Below are 15,988 nucleotides of genomic sequence, written 5' to 3' on the forward strand. Positions count from 1 at the left end.
AACCAGTTCTCAGTCCATGAAAGGACCTTCTCTTTTATCCCATGACAGCTTAATTTACGTAAGAGCCTTTGGTGAGGGACCTTGTCAAAGGCTTTCTGGAAATCTAAGTGCACTATGTCCACCGGATCCCCCTTGTCCACATGTTTGTTGACCCCTTCAAAGAACTCTAATAGATTAGTAAGACACGATTTCCCTTCACAGAAACCATGTTGACTATTGCTCAACAGTGTGTTTTTTATGTGTCTGACAATTTTATTCTTAACTATTGTTTCGACTAATTTGCCCGGTACCGACATTAGACTCACCGGTCTGTAATTGCCGGGATTACCTCTAGAGCCCTTTTTAAATATTGCCGTTACATTAGCTAACTTCCAGTCATTGGGTACAGAAGCGGATTTAAAGGACAGGTTACAAGCCTTAGTTAATAGTTCCGCAACTTCACATTTGAGTTCTTTCAGAACTCTTGGGTGAATGCCATCTGGTCCCGGTGACTTGTTAATGTTGAGTTTATCAATTAATTCCAAAACCTCCTCTAATGACACTTCAATCTGTGACAGTTCCTCAGATTTGTTACCTACAAAAGCCGGCTCAGGTTTGGGAATCTCCCTAACATCCTCAGCTGTGAAGACTGAAGCAAAGAATTTGTTTAGTTTCTCCGCAATGACTTTATCGTCTTTAAGCGCTCCTTTTGTATCTCGATCATCAAGGGCCCCCACTGGTTGTTTAGCAGGCTTCCCGCTTCTGATGTACTTAAACATTTTACCACCACCTTTGGAGTTTTTGGCTAGCCTTTCTTCAAACTCCTCTTTGGCTTTTCTTATTACACTCTTGCACTTAATTTGGCAGTGTTTATGCTCCTTTCTATTTGCCTCACTAGGATTTGACTTCCACTTTTTAAAGGAAGTCTGTCTCTCACTGCTTCTTTTACATGGTTGGTAAGCCACAGTGGCTCTTTTTTAGTTCTTTTACTGTGTTTCTTAATTTGGGGTATACATTGAAGTTGGGTCTCTATTATGGTGTCTTTAAAAAGCGCCCATACAGCTTGCAGGGATTTCACTTTAGTCACTGTACTTTTTAAACTTCTGTTTAACTAACCCCCTCATTTTTGAATAATTCCCCCTTTTGAAATTAAATGCCACAGTGTTGGGCTGTTGAGATGTTCTTCCCACCACAGGGATGTTGAATGCTATTGTATTATGGTCACTATTTCCAAACCGTTCTGTTATAGTTACCTCTTGGACCAGCTCCTGCACTCCACTCAGGACTAAATCTAGAGTTGCCTCTCCCCTTGTGAGTTCTCGTACCAGCTGCTCCATGAAGCATTTAAAGTATCGACAAATTTTATCTCTGCATTTCGTCCTGAAGTGAAATGTTCCCAGTCAATATGGGGATAATTGAAATCCCCCACTATTCTTGATTTTGATAGCCTCTCTAATTTCCCTTAGCATTTCATCATCACTATCACGGTCCTGGTCAGGTGGTCAATAGATCCCTAATGTTATATTCTTATTAGGGCATGAAATTTCTATCCATAGAGATTCTATGGAACATGTGGATTCACTTAAGATTTTTACTTCATTTGATTCTACATTTTCTTTCACATTAGTGCCATTCCCCCCACTGCACGACCTGTTCTGTCCTTCCGATATATTTTGCACCCCGGAATGATTGTGTCCCATTGATTGCTCTCAGTCCACCAGGTTTCTGTGATGCCTATTATATCTATATCCTCCTTCATCACAAGGCACTCTAGTTCACCCATCTTATTATTTAGACTTCTGGCATTTGTGTACAAGCACTTTAAAAACTTGTCCCTGTTTATTTGTCTGCCCTTTTCTGATGTGCCAGAATCTTTATGTGAATGTTTATCATCTGATCTGGCTCTTACATTGCCATGTACTGCTCCTGCCCTCTGCCTTAGAGCTGCTCCCAGGAGCCTCCTGCTTGCTGGGGGGTGGAGGGGGGGCGCACAGCGGGTAATGTCAGGGTGTCCCATCTTCCCCCTTCTCCACAGAACGGGGGGAAAAACGGACACAACAGGGCTCAGGACGGAGGAAGCTTGCTGGCAGCAGCTGCTGTCTCAACTTGCTGATTTACTTAAAAAGGCAATGTACTTAGAGTGACGTCACCATACTTAAAGGAGCAATGCACCTCTCTTTCTCTCACACACACACAGGGTGTGTGTCTGTCTGCCATGCTGTCTCCTCTCCTTCAATTTGTGCTGCCTTGTAGAGTGTGAGGCTACACTAACAATGTGGTAACCCTTGAGGGCTCAGCCGAGTGCTAGTTCATCATTTAGCAGTAAGGAATTCCCTGGGAAATATCCCACCCTCTGACTTCACCACCTGAATCAAGCTTCACAATCATCATTGCTCTGTACAGTATTAAATTGTTTAAAAAAAAGGTATACTGTGTGTGTGTGTGTGTATGTATCGAGAGAGACTTTCATCTGGTGAAAAAAATTTTCCTTGGAACTTAACCCCCACTACTTACATTAATCCTTATGGGGAAATTGGATTCGCTTAAAGTCACATTTTTCAGGAACAAAACTACAACATTAAGCGAGGAGTTACTGTCCTGTGTGTGTGCAGCATCCAAGGTGCTACCACAATACAAATAATATGGTCTATTAGGCCTCACTGACATCTGTGCCTTTAAAGACAAGGTAAAGGCAGTCACCAAAGGAAAAGCCAACACCCCCCAAATATGTACCTCAGTGTATGTAAAGCACTACAGTACCAATCAGCCAGAGGCCAAGCTAGGCAAACCCTCAGATCAAGGAACGGCTGCACTAGATCCTGCAGTTAGGAAAGTCTTTGGATGGGAGGGAAATAAGTTACACCCACTTGGCCACATCTGATACCATCATCTGCCAAGCCATCGGAATCCTAGAAGGTAACCAGGGTAAGAACCCAGCTTCAGCATAAAGCAAGCTTCTAGTACTCAAATTCCAATAGTTGACAATGGGATTGTGCCAATTTTCTGTCGTCACCGATTCTTTAGTACTGTTAGCTGTCACAGAGTAAACACACAGAGTATTTAATCTTCCAAACTACTGCTCTGCTGCTGGATCCTACTGGCAATTTTCCAACTCATGCCTCTGCTGCCTGACCGAAGGCAGGCACTGAATGCAATGTTCCAGTGGCACATGGAGCAGACCACAACAGCACTCAGAGCTGACAATAAGCCACATTTATGCCTGGAGAAGCTCAGCTGAGGTCAATGGGTCTATAGGAGGGGCAAATCCAACTGTTTCCTGCACAATCATGAGAAGTCTCATTCCTTCCCAGACACCAATTTTTCCACTGAGTGGCAGAGGAAGAGATGACAAAGTCCTTCCAGTAAGTATCAAGCCCCTAAAAATCAACCAGCTACTATGCCCCCACCTCCGGGAAGCTGTTGAGAAGTGGCCTGACCCTTCAAGAAAAGCAGCTCTGGGAGTGGGGAAAGAAGTCCTTGACCTCCTGAGCTCTGCTGAGAGCAACTCTCAGCAGTAGCCTCTTCTTCCATCACCTGGAGACACCTGCTGCGAGGTGAGAACATGTGTGAAGGCAGTGTGCTGATACAGCAAGGGAAAGGAGGCAAGGGCAGCTGCCAGCTCCAGGGAAAGACCCTGAGGCCCTGTGTAAGAGCAAAACAAGGGGAAAGATTTACGAGTAACACACAGGAGGTCAGTATGATCACAATGGTCCCTTCTGGCCTTAGAATCAGCTGATCACTTATTGCTCTCTGAAAGCAAAGCAAATAGCTCTCAAGTATATCGGTCCTCAGGGATAAAGAGCACGGAGACTTGCATAACATGAGCCTCTAAATGAGCAACATGTGGAGGACTTAATAAAGGCTCTCACCCATAGTAAGCAAGAAGCTTACCCAGGCAAGTGCCATCAACTTTCTGCACAATCCAAGCTTCTTTCTTTAAAAAAATTCTAGCCCACGTGGTCACAAAGCAAGTCTTACAAAACATCAACTAGTCACTAATTCAACACTGTCCTTAGGTCTGCTAGACATACAATACCAGCGCCTTCGAGGCTGCTCAGAGCTTTCCCAACTGCAGCAAAGTGTCAGTTTTCACTCGGGCTACTAGGAACCCTCAAGAGCAAGGAAACTGACTGATTAGGCCTCAATTGGAGTATTGTGTCCAGTTCTGGGCACCACATTTCAGGAAAGATGTGGATAAATTGGACAAAGTCCAGAAAAGGGAAACAAAAATTATTAAAGGTCTAAAGGTCTAATTAATTGGGTTTGTTTAGCCTGGAAAAGAGAAGACTGAGGGGAACATGGTAGCAGTTTTCAAGTACATAACAAGGTTGTTACAAGGAGGAGGGAGAAAAATTGTTCTTAATCTCTGAGGGTAGGACAAGAAGCAATGGGTTTAAATTGCAGCAAGGGAGGTTTAGGTTGGACATTAGGAAAAACTTCCTAACTGTCAGAGTGGTTAAGCACTTGAATAAATTGCCGAGGGAGATTGCAGAATCTCCTTCCTTGGAGATTTTTAAGATCAGGTTAGACAGGCCCCAAGCGAGCCTAAGTTAATAAACTTGTTTTTGCTTTATCTAAACTAGTGTGTTGGAATCATAACTCAGGGACAAAAGGCTGTTGCACGTTCCTCTCCACAGAGAGAGAGAGAGAGAGAATTTTGCATGCCTGAGGAACTGAGAGTAGCTTGTGACTGCAGCTGGGTGCATCCCTACCTGTATGTAAGCTGGTGAAAGTGCAGGCTGGAGGGCCCTGTAGCTTGTCATAGCAGTGCAGTGAGAGTGGGAGTGGGAGCCCAGGCTGGTGGGTCAGGGGGCTCAGTGGTACCTCAGTTCCAGGTGGCACCCCAGGGAGAACCCATCACATTGACAAATTACAATTACATTCAATACACAACTCCTTTATTCCTCTGAGTTCAAGGGAGTGAGGAGACATGGCAGCACAGGTTTCATACTATTAGTACTAGTCCTCTAGTTCGTAAGAACCAGTTACATTCTTCAAGTCCTGGACAAAGGAACATGTAATGTTGCTTGAAAAAGAAAGCAGCACTGCATTTATTTTTAAACAAAAAAGTGTGCAATGCCCACGTTAAACATTTTAAACTGTATGCATTAGGCACAGGGTTACAGCTATTATAAACTACCTAGCTAATTATTACATTATAAGAGCGCACCTCACTGTGTTTATTCATATTTCAGCAGTTCTTAAGTGTTTAGTTTTGAAATATACTTGGGGAATGTGACTCCCAGCGAGCTTGGAATGCAAGTTTATTGGCTTCCCATAACAGTGTATTGAATCTGGCAGTACTGGAACATGCTTTAGAACTGATCTCATGAGAGACTACATGTCTTGAAAGGGAAGGGGAGAGAAGCAAATGCATGGCGATATACTGTTTCCTCTGACAACTAGGAATCTGGGTGCTGGGTACCAATTATCAGTGTGTAAAGCAGGGGTCAGCAACCTTTCAGAAGTGGTGTGCCAAGTCTTCATTTATTCACTCTAATTTAAGGTTTTCCATGCCAGTAATACATTAACGGTTTTAGAAGTTCTCTTTCTATAAGTCTATAATATATAACTAAACTATCGTTGTGTGTAAAGTAAATAAGGTTTTTAAAATATTTAAGAAGCTTAATTTAAAATTAAATTAAAATGCAGAGCCCCCCGGACTGGTGGCCAGGCCCCGGGCAGTGTGAGTGCCACTGACAATCAGCTTGTGCCATAGGTTGCCTACCCCTGGTCTAAAGGAAGGGGGAAGCAGACGGGAGAGTCATTTGCTTCTGGGGAATGCTGAGCATGAGCCTATAGGACAGCAGGATAGGGAGCTGCACAGCAATGAGGGCCTCATTTAACAAATCCAATAACGAGTCCAAAACGAAGGCCACTGACAGTACAGGGTCATTACAAGAAACAGGTGAGACAAGCGTTCCCTCTCTCCTCTCCTTCAGTCTGCACCCAGGGCGGTAAGTCAGGACCAGTAGCATTACTTTCTGAGCATAAAGGATGATTGATTAGCAAAACCCTTTGCCTTGTGGCAAACCTACAAAGCTTAAGAGCCATAATTACAGAATACAAAGCCAGAGTCTAAGAAAATCCACACACCAATTAAAAGTTGAGAAGGAATCTCAAAGCCTTCACAGCTTCCGTTTTAACTCAAGAGACCCCCAAAACACTAATCAATATCAAACCAGCACAAGAGAAGCTAGATCTTGGACTACAGGAAAAATAGTCACCTGTTTTAGGAGGGATAAAGAGTTCCTGGACATGAGTACACTGCACCATATTTCTATTATACTATCCTTCCCAGGACAGGCAAAGAAACAAGAGTAGTTATACAAAAGCTTTTAGGGGAGATCAGTGCAGCTAAGCATTGAAACAGAAGGGCTGGGGGGAAGGCTAGAGAGTCACATTGCCTCACCCACACACATGAGAATGGAAGAGAGATGATACACCAAATAACCCAAACTAGGCCTGACACATTGTATTAGAGCATAACATGCAGCCTCACCAGTGCTACATCTAACCCATCAGCCAGCTAGAGAGAACCTAACACTCCACACCACCGTCAGCAACTGGCACAAAGTCAAAGCTGTTGGGCATAAGCTCTAAAATAACTCCAACATTTCCATCTAGAAGGGCTGGCATAATCCCAGTCCGGGCTGGCAGATATCATAAGCCTGTCTTTCACATGAGCTGTGAACCTGAAGTCCTGAACACACGGGGCCATTTCAGATCCTATGGTGCTTTCTGCAAAACAAGGTTGTTCCCCCTGTTATTTTGGCCAAATTTCAATTTTGGGTAATTGGCTTCTGCCTTTCTATATCCAGTTGAAGTACAGAGGAACACCAGAATTGTCCTCTTCCTACCTTATGCTGCTGTGTAGTGCTGCAGGGTACTGTTGCACAACTACTGCCGTCCACCCCAGACATGGCTGCATTTCCATGGCAGTAGAAGCAATTCCTGTGTATATACAGTCTGATCCTGAGAGGTGCTGTGCCCCGTAGCAAAGTTAATGGAGGCTGATGGAGTTCAACACCTTTCAGGATTGGGCTTATTGTTTGTAAAGCACTTTAAGGTAAGAGGCACTGTAAGATATTATGATGAAGTAAAAACAAAATAAAAAAAATTCATATCAGGGCTTAACTATGGACCTAATTCAGAACAGTGTTGAGCACTCCTTAACTTCATTAGTTATAGAACTGAACAGACTGTTTCAAGCAGGATACTGAAATGCCCACAATTGTGGCTGAATATTGTTTCACTACTACTGCTACAACACCTAACACAGCTGTAATGGAAAGAGAAAAGCCATTTTTTTTAAAGAAATAAAACATGTGTTTGTAAAACCACAGAAAGTGCAGCAGCTGAAACTACTGTTAACTCAGGGCATGTCTACACTACAGACTTAAGTCGACCTATGTTAGGTCAACTTACAGCCAACTGCAGTTAATTACTTCTCACCTCCCTGCTCATGGCTGGGAGCAGAGGGCAGCCACCCGGGCTTCTTGGCTCCCTGAGCAGGGAGCCAGGAGCAGCCGGGCTCCAGCTGCCCAGCTTTCTTGTCAATTTCATGGCTGGAGTATGGAGCCTGAAATTGACAAGACAGCCAATAGGGAATGTAAGTACAGTAGAACCACAGAATTAGGAACCCAGAATGGAGGTTGTTCCTAATGCTGAAAGGTTTGTAACTCTGAACAAACGTTATGGTTATTCTTTCAAAAGTTTACAACTGAACAGTGACCTAATACTGCTTTGAAACTTTACTATGCAGAAGAAAAATGCTGCTTCCCCTTAATTTTTTTTAGTAGTTTACGTTTAACACAGTACTGTATTTGCTTTTATGGTCTCCATTGCTGCCTGATTGCATACTTCTGGTTCCAAATGAGGTGTGTGGTTGACCAATCAGTTTATAACTGAGGTTCTACTGTAATGCAGTGTCTACACACACTGCATCACCCTAACTAAACTGACAAGCGCTATGCCCCCCGTGGAGGTGGAGTTATTATGCCGGAGTAATAATATTATACTGGCAGGACAAGGCTGTAGCGTGTGGCTCTCAAACTTTGTTTAGTGGTCATCCCTTTCACATGGCAAGCCTCTGAGTGCGACCCTCCCTTATAAATTAAAAACATCTTTTTAAATATTTATCATCATTATAAATGCCGGAGGCAAAGTGAGATTTGGGGTGGAGGCTGACATATCATGACGCCCACCCCCACCCCATGTAGTAACCTTATGACCTCATAAGGGATCCCGACCCCCAGTTTGAGAACCCCCTGGTGCACACGGACATAATTAGGTTGATGTAAGCTGCCTTTAGGTCGACCTACTGTTTAGTGTAGACCAGGCCTCAGTTTTAAAACTAACTACATTTTGAGTTGGCAGTGTTCCTTTAGTGTTGGATATGAAATATTTAGGATACAGAATTTCTTGGATTGACTACGTTTTGATCCAATAGATTTTATTAATAAAGAAAACAATATCCCTTGCACCTAATGCTTGGATCTGTTAATAAAGGCACATTTGGTTCCATGTTAAACAGGATACCCACACTGAAACAAACAAAAATCCTTTTTCATAGCCAACTTTTGAATAAACCATTTGAAAACAAAAGGAAAAACAGATTAGCTATAGGAAATGGAGTGGAAATTCTGGCACAATGAGGCTAGCAAAGAGCCATGAAAACAACACAAATATGTATATAGATATAAATGAATTTATGTAACACATGGACTAGAATATTCACCAGCAACTGCATAAATGAGGCCAGAAATACTTCCCCAAATGCTTCACTATGTCCAGATCTAGGGGATTGCCTAGAACAGGGGTGGCCAACCTGAGCCTGAGAAGGAACCAGAATTTACCAATGTACATTGCCAAAGAGCCACAGTAATACATCAGCAGGCCCCCACATCAGCACCCCCCCCGCTCCCAGAGCCTCCCCCTCCCTCCCAACCAGCTGTTTCGTGGCATGCAGGAGGCTGGGGGAGGGGGGCACAGCAGGATCAGGGAAGGGCGCAGGAAGGGGTGAAGTGGGAGCAGGACCTGCGTCAGAGCCAAGGGTTGAGCAGTGAGCAACCCCCCGGCACATCGGGGCTGGAGCTACAGGCACCAACTTTCCTGAGTCGATGCCTATACAAGGAGCCACATATTAATAACTTCTGAAGAGCCGCATGTGGCTCCAGAGCCAGATTGGCCACCCCGGCCTACAAATTCCACAACTCTGAACCCAGATCCCTAAGCTCTAACGAGGTGATGGGAAGTGCCACTGAGATCACTCATGCTCGCTTGGGGCCTGTCTACACTAGCCGTTTTTGTACACACACACACTTGCTCAAGGTTTCCCCACTGGTGAGAGTAAACTTAGTGCAGGGAAAGCTCCTGGCATTCTTAATCACTATTGTCTGGAACTGCTCTGATCGGAGTTCGATGGTACAGTGGTCAAAACACCAGCCAGCCTACACTAGCGCTAACTTGCTCCCACCAGAGGGGCTGCACTGGGAGGAGCAATTGGAAGAATGTAAATGTAGAAAGAGCCTCAGAGGGAGAGAGAGACTCACAGCACCCTTTGTTAGTGTCATAACTAGAACACTAATCTGTAACCTTTGGATAACAGACGTTTCAGCCTATCTGAAAACCCACATCACAACAGAATGTTTTGGTCACATTAAGGCAGCATTTCCAATAGTTTATGCAACCTCCTTTTTAACTACACAGCCATACTCCAGATGGACAGTTGACAGCCAGCAACACACAAAGCTTGTACTCACTGGGGACAGCTAAAAATCTAATCCTTCCAAGCCTATCAGTATGTGTTGATTTCACCCTGTACACACTCACAAACCAACAAAATATTTCCATCAATAAACTTGCATATAGCAAAAGAAAAAAAAATAATGCCTGAGAACTCAGTCTCAATCCAGTGATTTAGACTTTTAAATTAGGCTTGTTGCAAATGAACAGTAAAAACAGGTATGATTTGTTGGTTTCAGGATATTTACAATGTCAACAATGTGTTTTAACTGTTTATGAAGCTTCAACTTTTTGAATCTCACCTTGTCATTAAATAATTGTCTGACCCACTCCCATGATTTCCCACAACTGTGATAATTTAAATAAAAAATGCTTAAAAACAAACATCGATATCTGTCAAAATGATAAAAAAAATCAAATTCTGCCAATCCTACTGCGAGAACAGAGCAGATGCAAACATCAGCACCTCCAATACAAGATGCTTTATATGTTGATAAGATGAGAATGGGAATAAGGCCAGAAGAGAATGGCTCCTGCAATATTAACTATGAAGTTACCATTATCTACTGCACAACGATAATGACTGTTCCACAAAGCGAACAGCTGAAGTCTATATCTATAACCTGGAGTCAAGAAGGGGGGAAAATCCAGATTACATATAAAATAATTCAATATGTGATTTACTGCTGAGTCAAGCTGCAGCTGTTTTATTTTGGATTGACAAATAAGATTCGTATTGCACAAAATACTGTCCTACTCTAACTGCAAGGTTGCACTTAATACTTTGGTGTAGATGACACAAAGAGCACGAGGCCTGCCCAAGAGCCACTTTGCAATACAATTACCCGCACCACTCCAGAGCATATTCAATCGCTTACAACAATTAATCCAATTTAAAATTAAGGTATTTGGAAGGCACTGCCATCCAATGTTACTATGTTTTTAGTTTAGATATTTACAATCACATTAAAAATGCTGGCATCTGACATATCACTAACTTCCACATAGAGCGGAAAGAGATTTAAATTGACTGTTAGTCTACACTGAAAAGTTATATCAGCAAAGCTACATTGGTCAGGGGTCTGAAAAAACCCACACCCAACCAGCACAGCTATACCAATCAGTGTAGATGAAGCTATGAAGAGGGGTTCCATTGACAATGCCAGCTTCATTCAGGTGTGTGTGTGCCAGAAAAACCCCTTTTGTTAGTGTAGGCTATGTATACACTACAGGGCTATGCCAGCATAGTCTCCATAGTGTAGACATACCCGCAGCCACTCCAACACAGCAACCTGTCAGAAAAAATGCATTCCCACCGCACCTGCTCCTAGCTTAACTAAGCGGCATGAGGAATGGAAGCATGAATGTTAATGCAAACACAAAATGAACAATTCATGTCATCGGCTTCATTCAATGGTGGGGAAGTGACACACCCCTGTTGCTGCAATAGAGACTCAGCTCTAATGCGGGAAGTAAAGTTATCAGCTGATTCTAAACACCCACATAAAGCTGGATCCTTACAAAAACCTCAAGGATTTGCTCATTATCAGAGGGAAAAGAGCGAGTACAACAGGAGTGTCTGAAGGCCAAGGGTAGACCCAAGTGTCCATCTAGGCCTTTTTGCTGTGCTTGTATCAGAACACCTATGCAAATGTGAATTTAAATCATTTTGTAAGCATGCCAAGTGCTAGCTTATTTACTCAAAAGATTAGTTGTGTGTCTTCAAAATGTCACTTTCCACAAAACTGAGGCCTCCAGATATTTAGTAGATCAGTTTGAAAAAATCAACTTCTAGCTTGAAGTTTCACATGCAAGTGCCATGCCAAAGAGGTGGGAGTAACAGAACAAGCCTGTCCCACTGGTCACACACACACAGGAGCAGAGCAGGAGGTGGCACGTGCATTCTACACTATAAGTGAACAGAGGCCGTTTATTACACGGAAATATCGCTGCCCTTTTGAATAATTTCCTTCACAGGCCACAGATGGGTATTAAACATGCAGCAGCCTTAATTACTCCCGGGGGGGCCGGGGGGGCAGCCAGGCCGGGGCGGTCACAGCGCCCGGGGGGGCCGGGCGGGAGCCAGGCCCGGGGCGGTCACAGCTCGGGGGCGGAGGGGCGCCGTGCAGGAGCCAGGCCGGGGCGGTCACCGCTCGGGGGGCAGGGCGGGAGCCAGGCCCGGGCGGTCACAGCTCGGGGGCGGAGGGGCCGGGCGGAGCCAGGCCGGGGTGGTCACAGCGCCCGGGGCGGCGGAGGGCAGGGCGGGAGCCAGGCCCGGGGCGGTCACAGCTCGGGGGGGCGGAGGGGGCCGGGCGGGAGCCAGGCCCGGGGCGGTCACAGCTCGGGGGGGCGGAGGGGGCCGGGCGGGAGCCAGGCCCGGGGCGGTCACTGCGACGCCCCCCCGCTCGCTCCCTACCAGTCGCGGTTCTGTTCTCCGGCTCCGCCCGCTTCCTCCGCGCTGCCCGGAGCTCGATCGCTGCAGCTGCCACCGGCCCGACGGAAGTGAGGCTGGGGGCGGGGGAGCGCTTCCGGGGCACGGGGAGGTGGGGGCGGAGCCAGTTCAGCGGAAGTTCTGCGCTGGCCCCACGAGCCGTCCGGAAGTGCCGAGGGAGGGGGGGTAACACCGCTGCTCCTGGCCCCCGCTCGCGCTGCGGGCTGACGCCGCTGGTCCCACGCGCCTGGCCCGTGGCAGCTGGTTCCCTGCGTCACTTCCCTTCCGCTGGGCTGTTCCCCGATGGAAACGCTTCTCCTGAGTGCGGCTGCGCGGCAGGAGCTCGCTGACCCGCTTCCGCACGGGCTAGTCCAGCGCGAGGGTCACCCTGCTGCGGAGACCCCCAGGCTCCACACCCCCCCGCCGGCTGCCCCCGGCTCCCCCCGCCGGCGCTTTGTGTCAGTCCCGAGCGGCTGCTGCGCCAAACCAGGGCCCGCTCTGGGCACAGGACTGTAAAATGCTGCACGTTTTATTTGTCAATAAATCAATGCAGCGGCTCCAGCACGGCGGGGGGAGCACAGGCCACTGGCTGCGCAACGGTGGGAGATCACCCGGCAGCCTCCCCACCCCCGGGACAGAGTCAGTGGTGGGGCTGCTCCTGACCCTGGCCTGGGCCTGCCCCAGAAAGGGTGGGGGGCAGGCAGGCGCCAAGTGTGGAGGAGCTCGGAGTGGGAGGATCCAGGTGTGGGCTGAGAGGATTTTGTGTGGGACAATCTGGGTGTAGGCAGCTCAGTGGGGTCGAGGTGGGGGGGGAATCTGGATGCACAGAGGCTTGGGGGGTTCCAGGTGCAGGGGCAATGGGACTCTGCAGGGGCTTTCAGGTGAAGGTGGTTCTGGCTCAGTGGAGGGGTCTCAGCAGGGGGGGTCTGTGTGCTGGAGGAGTGGGGCAGGGATCTTGGTGCAGCTAGTTGGTCAGCAGTGTGGGGGCTCAGGGGTGCATGGGGTGGGGCTTGTCAGGGTGGGGGTTTGAGTGTAGGGAGCTCAGTGGGGGGTGGCCTGGGTGCAGGGGGACTCCAGATGCAGGGGTTGAGGTTCAGGGGAGTGGGGTTTGGATATGGAGGGCTAGGAGGGTTCTGGATGTATGGGGTGAGGCTTGGTGGGGGTGTCCGGGTATGGGAGGTCCAGATGCACAGGAATTGCCAGATGGGGGAGCAGCTTCCCATACAGTGACCCCTCCCCCCGCAGCTGAGGACTGATGAGGGCAGGAAGCAGGGATGGATGCTGAGCTTCCTACAGCTGCGGGAGGTTTCTGGGGATGGCTCTGACACAGCCCCAGATGCTCCTTGCAGGGGAAGAGGAAGTTCTGTTATCTCCTGCCTCCATCCCAGCCAGGACTAACAGCTGATCCCAGTTCATGGTAGGAGCCACAGGCTGGGGTGTCCCCAGCCCTGTAGTGATTTACCTCTTTGCTGGCTGCTCTGGGTGCCTGAAACTATGTACCTGCTCTGCTAGGGAGTGGTGCATAGCTGCTCTTGCAGCTTCCCTGTCAGAAAGTCATTTTTCTCTGGGGAAGCAAAGAAATCTGTGGGGGACCTGAATTTTGCGCATGTGCAGTGGCACAGAATTCCCCCAAGAGTATTGTGTGCCCGAGGCTCCTGCACTGGCAGAGAAATGATTAAGTGAGATACACCCAGATAATGCTGGCAAATGACCTGCACCCCACACTGCAGCAGAATGCAAAAATTTCCTGACTCCACATATGGTGATCAGTTAGACCTTGAACATGTGAGCAAGAACCAGCCCACCAAGCATCTGAAAGAGAAAATGCTCAGTGCCACCTCACAGCCCTTCAGCCCCTCGATCTGCTGCCAATGCCCCTACTTATACAGCCCAAAAAGCCGTTAACCTTCTTGGCAACAAGGGCACACTGTCGACTCATATCCAGCTTCTCGTCCACTGTAACCCCCAGGTCCTTTTCTGCAGAACTGCTGCCTAGCCATTCGGTCCCTAGTCTGTAACAGTGAATGGGATTCTTCCGTCCTAAGTACAAGACTCTGCACTTGTCCTTGTTGAACCTCATCAGATTTCTTTTGGCCCAATCCTCTAATTTTGGCCCAATCCTCTGTATCCTATCCCTACCCTCCAGCGTATCTACCACTCCTCCCAGTTTAGTGTCATCTGCAAATTTGCTGAGGGTGCAGTTCACACCATCCTCCAGATCATTAATGAAGATATTGAACAAAACCGGCCCCAGGACCGACCTTTGGGGCACTCCACTTGATACCGGCTGCCAACTGGACATGGAGTCATTGATCACTACCTGTTGAGCCCGACAATCTAGCCAGCTTTCTATCCACGTTATAGTCCATTCATCCAGCCCATACTTCTTTAACTTGCTGGCAAGAATACTATGGGAGACTGTATCAAAAGCTTTGCTAAAGTCAAGATATATCACGTCCACTGCTTTCCCCATATCAACAGACCCAGTTATCTCCTCATAGAAGGCAATTAGGTTAGTCAGGCATGATTTGCCCTTGGTGAATCCATGCTGACTGTTCATGATCACTTTCCTCTCCTCTAAGTGCTTCAGAATTGATTCCTTGAGGACCTGCTCCATGATTTTTCCAGGGACTGAGATGAGGCTGACTGTTCTGTAGTTCCCTGGATCCCCCTCGTTCCCTTTTTTTAAAGATGGGCACTACATTAGCCTTTTTCCAGTCATCCGGGACCTCCCCCAATCGCCATGAGTTTTCAGAGATGATGGCCAATGGCTCTGCAATCACATTCGCCAACTCCTTTAGCACCCTTGGATGCAGCGCATCCGGCCCCATGGACTTGTGCTCATCCAGCTTTTCTAAATAGTCCTGAACCACTTCTTTCTCCACAGAGGGCTGGTCACCTCTTCCCCATACTGTGCTGCCCAGTGCAGCTGTCTGGAAGCTGACCTGGTGGCTGTGTTAGTCTGTATCAGCAAAAACAACTCCCAGTCTTTATTCAGGTCTAATTTGATGGTGTCCAATTTGCAAATTAATTCCAGTTCTGCAGTTTCTCGTTGGAGTCTGTTTTTGAATTTATTTTTGTTGAAGAATTGCCAGTTTTAAGTCTGTTATAGAGTGTCCAGGGAGATTGAATGTTCTCCTACTGGTTTTTGAATGTTATAATTCTTGATGTCTGATTTGTGTCCATTTATTCTTTGGCCAAACTGGACAGTCTCTACACAAATGTACATGGCAGAGGGGCATTGCTGGCACATATCACACTGGTAGATGTGCAGGTGAATGAGCCCCTGATGCTGTGGCTGATGTGTTCATAGAATCATAGAATATCAGGGTTGGAAGGGACCTCAGGAGGTCATCTAGTCCAACCCCCTGCTCAAAGCAGGACCAAACCCAACTAAATCATCCTAGCCAGGGCTCTGTCAAGCCTGACCTTAAAAACCTCTAAGGAAGGAGATTCCACCACCTCCCTAGGTAACCCATTCCAGTTCTTCACTGCTCTCTGAGTGAAAAAGTTTTTCCTAATATCCAACCTAAACTCCCCCACTGCAACTTGAGACCATTACTCCTTGTTCTGTCATCAGGTACCACTGAGAACAGCCAAGCTCCATCCTCTTTGGAACCCCCTTTCAGGTAGTTGAAAGCAGCTATCAAATCCCCCCTCATTCTTCTCTTCTGCAGACTAGGTGTTTAGGTCCTATGATGGTGTTTGCAAACTGGACACCATCAAATTAGGCCTGAACAAAGACTGGGAAATGGATGGGTCATTACAAAACCTAATTTCCCCCTGCTGATACTCACATCTTATCAACTGTTTGAAATGAGCCACCTTGAT

General features: G+C 46.9%; 1 protein-coding gene across 3 annotated transcripts in view; it reads right to left on the reverse strand.

The window, feature by feature from the left end:
* The window catches only part of AP1B1 (adaptor related protein complex 1 subunit beta 1), a 79,684-nt gene extending 67,396 nt beyond the window's left edge, over nt 1–12,288 (reverse strand). For all 3 annotated transcript variants that reach the window (XM_039504968.1, XM_039504967.1, XM_039504966.1), the window contains exon 1: nt 12,143–12,288. The gene's annotated coding sequence lies outside the window, so the exon portion shown is untranslated. The remainder of the gene's footprint in view (nt 1–12,142) is intronic.
* Nucleotides 12,289–15,988: the final 3,700 nt, after the last annotated feature.

This window comes from Mauremys reevesii, linkage group 18, assembly GCF_016161935.1.
Source record: "Mauremys reevesii isolate NIE-2019 linkage group 18, ASM1616193v1, whole genome shotgun sequence".
Taxonomy (NCBI): domain Eukaryota; kingdom Metazoa; phylum Chordata; order Testudines; family Geoemydidae; genus Mauremys; species Mauremys reevesii.